We start from the raw sequence: 15685 nt of genomic DNA on the forward strand, positions 1-15685 counted from the left end.
AGACCACAGCAGATTGATGCTGATTTTGTACTCCTCTTCCTTCATGAAAACCAGATGGGCTGTCCAAACACCAGTGGTGGAGTGGGGGTGGGTTTGCTCAGTGCTTTTATGAGTCAGCAAATACGACGGCCATCATAGCGTATCCATAACACACACACACATATATATATACACACAGTGGACCAGACAAAACTAGACAGAGAAATATACACAAAGATACACATAGATAGACTGTCAGACTTCCTGAGATAATGCTGTCGGGAAGTCTGGAGCACACACCCACACAGGTTCATTAAGCAACCATATAAACATACACATGTGCTGCAATTTTTTAAATATAGACATACACACATTTATATACACAAACACAGCAGGACAGGGCTCTCAGTGCCCGCTCACCACTTCTCCCCAGTGTGTGTAATTCCTTGCTAGTGAGCTGGAGATCCCTGAGGCAAGTGAGCAGAACCCCAGCAGTGATTTACTTCAAACCAGCAGTTGCCCACATAACCTCCCATGAACACTCAGACACTGCAGCACAGTCTTCAGTCTATAAAGCATGACTCACACTAAGTATACTCACTAATATCGTCATTAAAGAATAGAAAAGCAGCCACTCTCCCCTCAGCAATCTATCCCTAAGCCTCGGTCCTTGAATCAATTACCTGACTTCATTTGCTCTCCAAATTCGTTAACTTTATGTCACATGTTGTTTTCATTTAACACAAGGGAAAAGCTTCTTTTCAGCACACTGCATCCTGCTTTTTGGAGCACACCCAAATACCCAAAGCGTGTCTCAGGGACATTAATATAAGTGTTCTGTCTCAGTAAACAGTGTCTCAATAGTCTCCTCTTGTAATCGCTCCTGTCTTGATGGGACAAGATGAAAAGGGGAAGGAGAAAGACAAAGAAGCAATCTGTCTCTCACTTGTTTCACTTTCCCAGGAGGAGCGACCTTATCAGTGTCTGGAGATTTGCTGCTGTGTCTGTGACATAATTTCCTGCTCGACCCCAGCTTGTCAGGATTTGGGGGGGGGGGGGGGGGGGGGGGGGGGGGGGGGGTTTGATTTGGACACTTGTGTTCTCTCAGCAAGCAAGAAGGAACTTCTCCCTCACTATCTGTCTGCGCCACAGACGTGTTTTTGTGTCAGGTATTTGTGGGTCTCTGAAGAGTGGATTTAATGCATGTTTTGAGTAGCGTGTGGCACTAAGGGCAAAATAAGCATCTTGTGAAGTAAAACTGTGCATTCAAGGACACTCCAGTCGTCGTGGGAATCTGTGCACGTGTATGCTTGTTTTTCACTGTTCGTTCAGGTGCCATTAATGATACATTTTGACATTATATGTCCCCAAATGTTCATCTCCTGCGATACTGCAAATCCATCAGCCTGTGGAGTTCCACATATCACGCTCCATTTTTATAGCTAATAAAAGACAGGACAGAGGCGCCTCTAACACTTTAAATTGCTCTCCATCTGTCCCACTTTAATAGATTTGTTCCCACCGAGATTTTATAATGAGACATCACATTTTTAATATTATGAGAAGGTCTCAGTGGGACACAAATACATCGTTTTTGTAGCAAACTTCCATTCTCCTGGTTCCTACAGACAGACAACGCGATGACAATGTGACAATAGCCTTAACACACCAAACAAATGTAAATGGTGGGATTTCTTTTTTTAAAAAGTGATTTATATACACAGTACATTCACTATAACCCAGTGGCAAAGCTTAAAGTGCATCAGCTCAGATGCTCTCTTGTTCTCTCCACTTCTAAATGATGCTGTCTGCATGTCAGTTTCACAAAATCCTTTTTATAGCAAATCCGCAATATGAGCTAGAATCCCTTTTGGAAAACAATCTGCTTTGGCAGTGAATGTCCCTCAGCTGCAATCTACAATGTAGCCTGGATATGTCTGTGTGAGAGCTTAGTAGATCAAATGCTGGGAATAATGGGCCATGCATGTGCTGCAGGAGAAGAATGATACATTAAAGACTTCTCTAAATGGAAACATTTTCAAAATGAAAGCCCAAATTTGGTCCATATTCTTTCTATATGCCTTAAAAAGATGTTCAAGTAAATATAATTATGTGTGAAGGGGGTTTGTGTTTTAGTGATCGCATCATGTCACGGGTGCAGTAATTGAGGACAGTATAATAATCTTCTTCAGGTTATTGTTTTGCCAGATGTGTTTTTTTTTTAAATAAATCAAAATGTTTCCATCACTGTGGAGTGTGTTCAAGGTTTTGGTTCCCAGACTGTTATCATATGTGAAATTCTCACGGAAGACCCACAGAGCAGTCCCACATGTTTTAGCTGATCTCTCTCTGTCCTGGTGTTTTCCTGAGATCCACAGTGCCGAGTGACTTTAACCTCAGCTGGCCACTGCTGGGTGCTAGTCCAGCGTAGGAAGCAGGTGTTAAATTCACAACAGTACGGGGAGAATATTCAGAGGAAAAAGAAAATAGGGCAAGCTGAGAAAAATGTGGCAAGCTTGAGAGTTTGGCTCGAGTCCCCTCTTCTCCCCCTTTTTCCATTCAGACTAGAACAATATTAACAGTCACCCTATTCAGACATGTCACCCTGCGAGATTAGAATGCTTTTTCTGCAGCAGAAAACAAAATTGCTAGACAGAAAGTAACTGCGGACAGCGTCATTATTCTCAAATCTGGAGTCGCTGAAGGTTGGCATTCTAACTGCAGACGAAATGCTCATTCGAAGGGCTTTACAGCTGAAATGTGCTTCTTTTAAAATCTATTTGTATTCGCAGCAAAAAGGGAACCAAATTCCAGAATTCCTCCAACATGAATCAAAACTACCTGGATGTAAAAAAACAAAAACAAAAAACTAACTTTGTTTTCTTTTCCTTTTTTTCTTTTTAACTGAGCAGCCCATCATTAAAGTAGACAAAAACTCAGGTTGCACTCAGGTATATTTATCTGGTTTTTGAGGTAGCACACTATACTATGCAAACCTGCATTTAACTGCATGTCTGCATCCTAACTGGTATTCAGTACCAGGATGCTGTTAGGCTATTAATACAGCCATTTATAAACAAACTGCATGTTTGCAGGTTGAAGGTAGTTTGTAATTATTATGTTAATCAGACTGCTAATTTTACTTTGATTCCACATCCTTATACACAAATGTGAATCATGGTAAGTGAAGCTATGTACTTTTTATATTCTAGCAAAAATATTCTGCTCTAAATTCTAGGTAACCTGTTTTGCACTCTATTTGATACCAGCCATGTACTTTGTTGGGCCAATAGACAATTATATGGTTGTGTTCAAACAAACAATGTACTGTAATGTAATACATTAATATTATTATTTCATACTATATAATATATTGCAGTGCTTAAATGTTAAAACTTCATGTAAAGAATAAGGACAGCCAGGATGCACAAATCATTAAAACAGAGAAAAGTATTAAATAATTGAAATACCCACCTAATGGTAAATAAACGGGTTCTTATATAGGGCTTTTGCACTGCAGCGCTAAAGACAACATTCTCATGAGCACTTTTTCAACATCTAAGTGCTTTCAATTGAACATTTACGTTCTGATGAACACATTAGGAGGAACTCCCAAGGATACGTTGACACACAGATTGGTCCAGCCAGGAATTAAACCACCAACCTACTGATTAGTAGATGAGCTGCCCTACCTCAGGAGCCAGGCACTACAATGCTTAAAAAGACAGCTGAACCTGATTGTTTTTAAAAGTGTAATAAGCATTTGAAATATCATGAATAGTAGCAAAAACTATTGATTCTAAATGGAAACACGTCCAGACACGTTTTTTTTAAGTTGGCAGAACTTAAATAAAAAGCTCAATGAGGTAAAATTGTTTAAAGCAACACATAAACTGAAGGAAAAATCTTAACAAATGTTGAGCATCTATTTTTGTCCTTTTTCTTTTATCCCTGTAATCTACAAGACCTAAATGTTGACCTTCTGAGTGGATGAAGAATTATTTTAACAGCATCCATTTTTATATAATTAAAAGCTTATTAGGGTTGATTTTAAAAAGACTTGGGTCCATTTCACAGGCCTGTGGGGTAAATCAGATAAAAAAGCTTGGGAACCACTGGGAAGTAACCAGGTGCACATAACAGGGACATTACCGTATGTGTAAAAGCTAAGCCATAACTTACTCTACCTTTATAGTCCCTATAATCTTTAAGTCTTTCACATCAACAAGTAGTAAAGCTTTCTGAGGAAGCCACCGGACACAAGCAGTCATTAGCACGCTCATAAAGACTACATGACGACAGCATTTAATGGTTAATTTTCAGCTCTTCTTGCGTGTCTAAGCAAAGCTGTTGACACAATGGTGTTTTGGGAGAGCGGCATATGAAAACACTGCCTGCTGCCAGGCCATGGGAAACAGAGAGACCCAAACATGCAGCTGAGTCACACTGCTGCGAACACACACATTGTTGTTTCAGGTGAAGACCATGGCAACAGGTGTGAGTCTGCGTGTGTGTGAGAAAAGAGCTGATATCTTCATGCTTCTCCTCTTAACTGGTAATGTGTTTAACATTACCAGTTAAGAGTGAACATACGTTAGTACAGCGAGACTGCGATGTCTGGCTCAAACTGGGCCAAAAAGGAGAGGAAAAACAATTGGCATTAAGAGGAGGGCTAAAGTTTTTTTGTTCAGATGAAGTGGGAAGCACAGAGACGTGTTGCAGCTCTGGATTTATGGTGTGATTCACAGAGCTTGACATGTGAGCAAACAGCAATGTTGTGAAAGACAGAGCTAATAAAACAATATGTGAGGTTTATTAAAAAAAAAAACAAAAAAAACAATGAGTCACCACAAGTCTGTGTAAATCTAATCTGCAGACTATCTCCACCCCTCTTTTCCCCCGGCTTCCACAGTATCTGTCTCATCAACTGTCTCCTCCTTGTCTCCTGGGATCATCTCTCTCTGATCACCTCTAACAGCTTCACCTCTTCTTATTTCTTAGCGTTCTTCTGCCAGCCCTTTGCTTTATTCCACTAAACATCTTGTTTTTTTTCTTTTCTTAATCTCTCCAGTCACTCTCTTTTCCCTATTAGCTGAACTTGCTTTTTAGCTTGCTTTTAGCTCTCTCCCCCTCTGCAGATATTTTTTTTCTACAGTAAGCAGTCCAGAAGCAGCTGGTGGGAGTGGGCTGCCTCTGAGTGCAGCTAATCTGTCTGATTTATCACTTTGTAATTGGAACTCTGACTGGACAGAGTTACTAATTCACTACTGAGGGACTGAGCATGAGCAAACGACCTCACCCATGTTTTTCTCTCCCTTACTTGTCACTTATGCTCTTGAATTTACTTCCAGCCATTTATTACTGCTTCATTTTCCAATAACATTCTTTCAATATTTCCTTTCTTTTGACTCCTCCTATTTAATTTCACTCAGGCGTGTCTCCTTACTTAAAAACTGTGTTTACAGTTTTTAAGTCCAATTTAAGTTCGTTTGCGCTTGCTTCCTTGTTGTCTGTAGGTTGTGGTTGTGAGTGCAGCAGATGTTTTGGCTAACCATAGAGTCAAACCTCAAAGCAGTGGGTTCAGAGCTGAACGGAGCCGTCCAGTGAAAGACGGGAGCAAGATTTACTGTGCTGGTGATTGCAATCAACAAACACGAGCCAAGGGAGTGTATGAAAATTATTATCAGAGGGAGGCAGTCAAAAAAGGGAGCGGTATTGTCAGCTGGCATTTGGGTAGCTCAATTTCCCACTCCTTTTTTCTCCTGTAAGATGTATGTGTACAGGCTATTTATCTTAGATGCTAATGTATTAACATTTACTATGTTGTGGTTGTTGAACACCATAGTAAATATTAATATACCAAAGAGGAACCATCAAAGGACAACCCTGGGGAAGGCCCTGCTTGCTTGGATCAAACAACTTGCAGAGTCTGCCTCCCTGACTTGTTTGGGTTTTCTTCTGTATCTAAGCCTGCAGTGTAAGTGTTATACCACTAGGTGTCATGTCTCATCAACTGTCACAGTTGTGTAATGACTGTAATTTGAGATGGACAAAGGAAAAGTCTCTTGCTTCTCAGCAAGATCAGAAGGAAAAAAAATAAGTTTTTTTTGCTCTTAGCGCTCTCTCTGGCATCTCTCGTCCACATATCATCCGTTGACTTCAAAGTGCCTGACCATACACTTTAAGCGCTGTAGCAGCCTCTCCTAAAAAGGACAAGATGATTCACTAAAATAAGCTTGAACCGAACGGGGACTAATGATAAGTGTTTTTCCCCCTGCAGCCAGGTGAAGGTAGTTATTTCCACTAACAGGATAAACTGATCCAGATGGCACGAGGACTCGACTCCAGCAGCACTGCGACCCTGTCCTCAACTACCTCCACGAAAGGTATTATTACCAGCAGACCAGAAAACATCTGCTTGGAAGAGCAAGCAAAGGTCACTGTTGCACATCTGTCTCCAGAAAGATCTTCCTACTTTGATAAGATGCTGGCTGGCTTTAAATATGGGTTCAGTCAAACTTCTCGGATGGCTAAAGTGGAACTGCCAGTGTCATGGTGTTAATCATCTGAGCATGAAGATGGGCTCGTTGTGAAGCGAAGCTGAATGTATTAGCTAGTGAAGCACAACGACACGATGTGCGAACTCCACATTGGTTCAGCACAACAGAAAAAAAGAGAAAACAGATGAAGTTCTGCAGACAAAGCATCTCTCAGACACAAGTTTCGCAAAATCGGGTGTGGCTAAAGCATTGTGCACAAAAAGTGTGTACATCTCTTTGTGTGTGTGTGTGTGTGTGTGTGTGTGCGTGTGTGTGTGTGTGTGTGTGTGTGTGTGTGTGTGTGTGTGTGTGTGTGTGTGTGTAAGAGAGAGAGAGGGAGAGAGAGAGAGAGAGAAGTGAATGTGGATCTACAAGTGTGCAGCTGTGTAAGCAACTGACCGGACATTCACATTAGCAAAGAGCCGGGTCATTAAATGCATCCACATACACACAGCATACACACCACACACACAAAGGCTGTGTGCAGAACAACATACATGTTACGCGTGCAGAGCAGCAAAGTGCATGTAAACACATGGCAACATAATTTGAAACTAATAATAAGAATAGCATAACATAATCAAAAGCTGTGGTAACCAAATGACGGGATGAGTGGTGACATTAAAACTGGAAAAATTAAAGGACAACTTATTTCTCATTCACTGCTGTTCTCACTTGATTTATCCAAACTTTTATTTATTTATTTATTCATGTTTTTTTACTGCTGCTGCTTGAGCATCTGTGTGTGCATGTGTGTTTTTCAGCAGTTTTACAGACACACCTGTCAGTCTGTGCCTGTGTTTGTCCAGGATTGAAAGGCTTTCCATCTTAGGAAATAAATAAAGTTTTTGAGTTTTTTTCACTCTTTTTTCTTTTCTTTTCTTCAGGTCAAGCATTGTTGTGCATCTGCTGCTGCTGCAGCAAAAAAGAAACCTAATAATAGCACTAAGTGAATTAATATTCTCAATGCTATGAAAACAAGACAAGCTGGACTACGCAACCTCAGCAGCTGGTCGTTTTCACCTCAACAATCGTTTAGATTTTTTCTTTTAATTTATTTTGTGACTTTCTTTCTTATACTTAAATTGTGACACGTATACCCTGATACTTTTCTCCTTTTTCAACACAATTTATTGTTTGAAAAAAGCAGATCAGTTTCAAGTCCTTATCAAGATATTTCCTATGGACTTTTCTTTCCCCAGAAAATTGCTATTTGAAGACAGCAAATAGATACGTTTCATTCCTCAAGGTTGACAACTTGATCCAGTAAGTAACAAAAATAAAGATCCAGGCATCTTTACAAACAACAGGCAGCTGACCCTGGAGAAGGCCACGGGAAGCTACTAGGTTATGACCTTTGGTCTCCAAACCTCGAAACATCCCACAATTCCAGAAAGAAAATAACAGATACACACGCTCATGTCAATGTCTGCAACAGACAGGTGGGATTTCTTGATGGGAGACGGATTCCTGAACAGAATAGTTAGTGAAACTTTTTTGTTTCTGTATTTCTTGAAAGGCTGTGGCGATCCTATGTGAAGTAAGAAGCACCTAAAAGTAGCTTTTTGTTTGAAAGACCTACTGTTGGAAATTTGACCTCCTGTGTCATAAGAATGGATTTTTATAACCTAGAAAATGCATTGACCTACTTTGCTCACCTGGCCTTTGTCTAAAACTCAATCAGAATCAGGTCTGTGGTCCATCCCACTACTATTCTTCTAAAATGAATACTTGTATCACCTTTCTCACAGGTTTTCGGGGCGGGTGAGGCTCAGGAGGTGAAGCAGGTCATCTAACCCGTCACCAGCTACTCCAGCTTGCATGCAGAAGTATCCTTGGGCTAAACCATAAGTTGCCCTCTGTGCATCCATCAGAGTGGGTGCTTGTATTAATGTGTAATAATAACTTGTTTTTTGTTTTTTATAATGTGACCGAAATAAAATATACTAAAATAAATGCTAAGCTACACAGAAAATGTCACTGTGGTACCGAGATTTTATTTATTTCTATCTGTATGTGACCATCCATCATTTTTCCATAAACACATCCCTCTTTTTCCTTCCTTCGAAACCTAAAAGAACGGGAAAGCACGAGTTTCATGTGTGCAGACAGACCCTGAGGCAAAGTGTTTTGCACATTTACATACCTGGAGGCCAAAATCAACCTCTTTTAGTCACTCTAAACTGGTGCCGTGCATCTTAAATTACTACTCATTCCCAATTATTTCCTAATTTAAGCATCATAAAAGCTTGATTGTTCTATTTGAGCCACACAATTTTTTAAAAAGCATACAAAAAGAAAGATACAGTTGAAGAAAGAAAATAGAGAGAAAAGGGGGGATTTGAACATACCTTTGACGCCTTTATGTGACTTGCCCAACTACCACGGGAAAATCATTTGTGCTCTGTGCTGTGTAACAGCGCTGCAGGCTGGAAAGGTTGGTGAGCAAGCCTTAACAACAGCCTTGACCCATGCAACAGGTGTACCCTGCAAGGAAGGGTGGAGGAAAGGAAAGGAGGAGGGCCTAAACAAGAAAGTGATGGTAGTTTATATGAGATGAATGAAATGCTGTGGTCATGCTACAACAAGCCCAGATATCCTTTAGTTCACTCTCTCTGATTGTCTGTATCTGTATTTGTAAAGAGGTATGATTGTAAAAACACTGCTGTCATGTTTGGGGTTTTTTGTCTGAGCGAGAAATCCATCTTAACACTTAATTTCCGGTCTTTTAACACTGTTTTTAATGAGTGCAACACTCGAAACAGAGAAATTCTGTCCTTGTTGTAGACACAGAACACAGTGGCCTTCATAAGAGTTCAGCTGGTGGTTGCTGGAGGTAACCTCTTTTGAATAAATATAGCTGTGTACATGGACAGCCCAACCCTGTTCTCACTGTACTGTACCCAGTGTGCCTGCTTTCCTCCCCCGTCACAGAAAATGGAGCTTAAAATGTGGGTCAAGCAGCCCCAGGAGTCAAGAGGCCATCTTATTCCGATTGCAGCATCGTTGCATATAAAATAGTGTGTCTGCATCATTTATCATAATCACAAGCTTCCTTTTTTCCTTTATGCAACATCCCTGAAATCGAAACCATTAAAAACTGTTGCGTGTAAATGCAAAAGTGGATTTGTGGCTTAAAACAGTGAGAGAACAGAACAGACTGAGACATCTACATTAAATAAATTTAAATAAAGCACAACCACCAAAATGTTTTGCATTTCTAAGGCAGTGTTTTGGTTTCTTGAAGAACTGAGAAGAATTGTTTCAGCTCCAACAATGACATACAATACACAATTACTTCTTTTACACTGTCAACAAGATGCTGTGCTTTTCTGCTGAGCTGCTTGATTTCAGGTCCAAAAAATCTGTAAAAGACTATTTTATCTGTTTGTGATACATGACAAGCTGTGTCTCACTAGAAATGAATCCTATCCTCTCATCTAGATCTATGAAATAAAAGAACTGATGAAATATGTGTAAATATAACTGTATTTCAATGCCTTGGCAATATTTAGCATTACCATTTTTATCTGGTATCTTATTTCACTACAAAAGAACTATGAATCATTAGGTAATATTTTATTATTCTGACACAGTTCAATTCATGCAAATAAAACTTGAATTAGTCCCTATATACATTTTTTTTTTCATTTTAAAATATCACTATTTCACATTTTTGCTCTTCTTTAAACATTTTTTGTCTCACTATCTACAATAATTACTTTCCCCTGTAGCTCCCAGGACTGCTCCCTGCTCACACTCTACTGAAATGTGTTGACTGTTCTCTACTGTATAAAACCACTGACCTGCAGCCTTCAACATACTCTTCAGAAATGACTCTCCACCAGCCTCAGGAATGTGTCAGATACGTTTATTATTGTCATCATCTAGTTGTATTCTGAAGGTTAGGGTTTAGCAATTTGTTCCATTTCTGACAGAAATGGGCCTCTGTACATATATAATCTTTGTCCAGAGAAAATAGTGTGATGTCAGAGACAGATGGCATGCTTTTAGACAATGAACTGGATTTACTGACTGCTGCCTCGTGTGCTCAACTGCACAGCCACTGCAGTCACTGTGCAGTATACCGCATACAGAGCCTTCCCACTCGTAAGACTGCCTCAGTGTGAGCATACCTCCTCCTATAGAAACGATGTTATCTCCAGCTTCTTGCTGTGATGTTCATGCAGAGATGTAGGCCAGTGTAAGTCTGAGCACTAATCCTTCCTTCTTCAACTCTTTAATTATTGACAATGGTTCAGAGACAGGGCACAGACCTGATGTCGTTTTACTCTACATGCTATGCCTTCATGTTGGTGATGCACTGAAGCTCAGATACACCAGAACAAAAAATATATATTTCCAAAATGAGAGGTGAGTTATCATCTCTGACTAGAAAGCAAAAACCAACATTACAAACTGCTTTCAGGGTGAGAATTTAAAATTTGGCACCAAAATAAAAAATCTGTTAGAGGATTACACAGACTAATATTAGGAAATATCTTCAGAAGGAGGAAGCTTTATGTTCTTAAAATGTTTCATGCTGCAGAATTAAAACATATACAGCACAGCTGTTTAATAAAACAGAGAAAAATTCTGTACATACTATGTCCAGCGCTACATCTCATGTCCCATAGGGCTTCACCATGCACGGCATCGTTAATCCACAGATCCTGACTTTGGTCAAAGCCCTCAGGAAGTTTAACAGAGGGCTCTTATGGGACACAGAAGCATGCAATAGGTGTCAAGATACACAAAACCAACTGAGTTGTTTGATTACAACAAGGCAAATCTTGTTACTTTTTCTTCCTGTTTTCCGGCACGGCTGTTTTTAATGGCGCTCTGTTGCCACACACATTTGATTGAATACCCAATAGTAAGCTGCCTTTTCTCTATATTTCAAGCTTTGCTTCCAGTTCACTGATGCTAGGTTTCACTGCGTAAAATTTAGCTGCAATCAGCTGGTTGTTCTCTGTTAAGCTTACATTTCAGTGTTCACAGCTAAATTTACCCTCGCTACCTCTTACTCACAGATAGAAAAGATCTCGCTCCAGGCAATCCAGATCTATGCAACAAAACTGCTAATGAAAGCACTTGATATGCAATGCTGAAAGTGCGTGTGCTGCTTCAAAAAACAGCTTGTAACACAAACAGAAACACTAATGAGTTGGGTTTTGATCTGCTGTAGGAGTTGCAGGTCTGAGACCAAAGTAAAATATTTGAAATTCAGCATTTGTTTGTGTTGCTTTTCAGATCTTATCAATGATATACGTGGTGATTGCGTACCCAAACATGACTACACTTGCAGGAATACTGCGCGTCCTTAGGTTAACTCAGACTTCAAAGATGTGTATTTTTGGCAAATATGACTCATTTCCTCCTGTCAAGACCCGAGCATACATTTAAACAGACATGTTGTTGGAAGCGCAGATATTTTTATGCACTGTATCAGTGAAAGATGAACTGTAGGCCTTAACTTGCTGAGGAAAAAAAATATATAAGAAAAACTCTTCAAATCCATGTTGACGATATTCTGTTGATCATGATCACAGTTGATTATGTTTAAAAAAAAACTTCAAAGGATGCTATAACTTGCTTACAAATCTTCAGCTGGTCTTAAGACAGCATTTCGTGATAGATTTTAGTGTTTTCATTGAGGGCGATCTTGCCTCCAACTTGGATGTCATTAAAAAGCCTCACCATAGGCCCAATCAAAAGAGACAGTCCTGCTGTGCAGCTGCTTGGAGAGTAATTTAAACTGCATATGAACAGCTAAGCAATCAGCACTGCTCTCATGATGCCAAACTAGAATACAAATTATCAGAGCAAAAACAAGTCTAATAGCTCAATAGCATGCTTTCCTTAATATGAATGTCATTTTCAATTAAACGTTGCAACCTGATAACTAATTTTAAACACACAGTAACACCCCCCCACCCTCGTTAGTGTAGCTACAATGCCTTCATTTCAACAACAGACATTTCAGCTGTCTAGTTGAATACTTTGCTTTTCAAAAAATGCTAAATGTTTGCCATCATTCACAGGTGACCCACTAAAACGTTGCCGTCCTACAAAGGCGTGCATGAGCAACAGCAACCTCTAGTGGATCACGCCGTCTTGGTGTAGGGTGTCCACTGATTGAGAGACTGCCTTGACTGCGGTGAGTTTGCGTCTGTGTGTCTGTGGGCGTGAGACAAATGAGTAAGTGAAGGGGGTTGACGGGGTGAGCATACATCAACAGTGTAGCGTCTGCAGATACTGTAAAAGTGTGGGTGTGCGCCTGCAGAGCTCAGGAAGTTTTTAACACAGAAATGTAGCTGCAAGCAAAAGTCTCTGTGTCCGTGTGTCTGTCTGTGTGTGTGTGTGTGTGTGTGTTGGCTCAAAGTGTGGTTATTGCTGTCTTGCTGTGTGTGTGAAATTTCTATTTAATTTCCAGTTGCTCTCATTAACGAGAGGATGTTGTTTAATGATGGCAACATGCAGCACTGCGCTGCAGTTGCGCAGTGTTAATGAAAAACTAGCCTGTTGATACCCACACAACATCAGAACAGAGCTGCCATTGACATCTGCAGGTGTGAGATTCTAGGAACAGGCAGATTCAACATGTTAAAGTCCTCTGCCATGCAAATGCACTGTCATATATGTGTGCGTGTTTGATCATCGCACCTCTGCAGCACAGACTGATGAGAGCTGAATGCACTCATCTACAGAGACTGCCAGCTGTGATGCCATGTGAAGGGATGAATGATGCCTGGAAATTTTACTTCAATCAGATGCCGCTGCTTCCCCCTTTTCATCTTTTTAGCCGATCTTTCTCAGGGAAGCTATAGAAGGAGATAAAAAACAAAAATAGGTGCCAGGCAAGGCAATTTTAAAGTATATGGCGCATATTATTATAAGTAAATCTAGTATTCTTTATATTCAAAGGCATGAAGCAAAAATGAACATGCAAAGCAGACAGCATTATAGAGGAGATGATACGTCAAAAAAAAAGGGTGGGTGAACAAGAAAAACAGCACCCACCCACACCTAAGACAGTGCAGAAGTCCACATCGACCCTGCAGGCACATACAGAAGCAATAAACAGTATCTAATCTTAAGCCCGATAAAAGAACAGTTTATTTTTAAACGCAAATGAACACGTCTGAGTTTCTTTCTGATAAAATACTGAACATATTTATGTGCTAGGGCACATGAAGAATTTCAATGAACTCCTTCACCCTAAGGTTTTATGGTGACATTGTGCTATTGATACAAATAACTTTTTGTTAAGGGTTCACACCTGAAAATACAGTTTGGTTTACTAGCTTAGTTTCCAGCACAGTTACAAAATTCTTAAACAACTGGTTACATTCGAATAAAGTAAGAAGATTCTAATCATTTTCTAGCATCGCACACACTGCCAGGCTTAACTTACATGTGATTAAAGGTGATACAGATTCATGATGGAGAATGTAATTTTACTTTCATTTGGATATAATGACCATATGTCAGTTTAAAATGAAGAACCGAGGATGACCTAATGAGGAGAAAAAACAGATAGAAAAGTATGAATAATTGAATTTCTGCTTCACATGAGGCTAAATAAAGACACTAAAGTCATTAACACCTGGGCCTCATAATTGAACAAAACCAGACATTATAGGTAGCTAATTGTCAGGTATGAACTTCACAAGCAGTGACACCCGGCTCCCTGCAGCTTCCTGTGCAAGAAGGTATGCTATTTTTCCTATTAGCATCCAAGCACAGATGGGCTTCTTGAGACTACTCAGTGTTATAGAGGTTGTAAACCGGTGGTTTAACAGGGCACCTCTGATCAGAATGGATACAGAGTGAGACATCAAACTTTGAAAGCTATTCCACCATCAAAACCTGAGCCAAGGTAGAGGCACACTGATCACAGGTGGGTACAGCTATTGAGTACTTGCTTAAAACATTTTTCATCATTAAAATACTCTCCAGTCCATTTCAAGAAGCTTCCAGCATGACGCAATCGCCAAAGTTTGTTTCTAGGATCCTAAGATCACACTTCCGCTTCCAGAGCGCCAAAACTTCTTGCATATCTGGATCTGCCTGTTGGAGGGTATAAATGGGACCACTGATCAAGGTTTTTACATCCTGTGGACTGCGTAGATGCTGACTTAATAAGACAACTGGATTCTTCTCATCCCAGACTGACTTTTAACTCACAGTCAGAGGAGATAAAGTGAGCTGCCTGGCACTGTGAAGCATTCCCAATTTTGGATAAAGAGAAAAGACTAACAAGTGCAAGCTGTACACCTACGGCCCAACAGGTAATTGCCAAATCCAACAGGGCCCACTTAACCCTTAGTGGATCCCAATGTATTTGATCCCAAGGACAATATTTTTTTTTCAAACTGTTTAAACAATGCAGTATAAGAAAAACAATCCCCCATAATGATAAAATAAAAGCAAAGCAAGGCCAATCATTGCCCATGAGGCAAAACATGGGCCCATAGATATATAGGTCGTCATCGTACAAAATCAAAATCAAATCGTCGTACAAAATCAACACTATCCAAAATTGACAGTTTTTCCTTAGTCACTGACAGTTAATCTGTCTCCCCGTCCTCACAGGTTAAGAGTCTATGTGTCTATAGTACTCTGTCCTTCCATTCCGTTATTATTAATATTACCTGGTGAGCATATTTTCTTATATGTAACATCAAACCTTATTCGCCACATCCTCACTCCCCATACCACTGCTATCCTTGTTCAGAGCCTTCTTACTTCTCACTTGGATTACTGCAACTCCCTCTTCTTTGGCCTTCCTCACAAATGCCTTCTTAAGCTTCAGCTAGTCCAGAATTTAGCTGCCATATTATCACGAGAACCCCCTCTACTCACCACATCACTCCTGTTCTGCAACAGCTTGACTGTCTTCCAATTAAATTAAAACCTTTTGTTCATTTATTGTACAATGTCCTTGGGTGATTTGAAAGGTGCCTATAAATAAATTGTAATATTATCATCATCATTATTAATATTATTATAGGTCAAAGTATACACATAAACGTTAAAGATTACAAAGCACAGCTATGACACAAGCAGCATCGTATGGTATGAGATAAAATTTGGGCCTGCAAAGCATATGAGGCAAAAATAATAAAGCCCACTTCCTGCTTGTAGGCAAGACAAGCAATAGA

The sequence above is a fragment of the Pelmatolapia mariae genome, linkage group LG5 (assembly GCF_036321145.2).
Source record: "Pelmatolapia mariae isolate MD_Pm_ZW linkage group LG5, Pm_UMD_F_2, whole genome shotgun sequence".
NCBI lineage: Eukaryota > Metazoa > Chordata > Actinopteri > Cichliformes > Cichlidae > Pelmatolapia > Pelmatolapia mariae.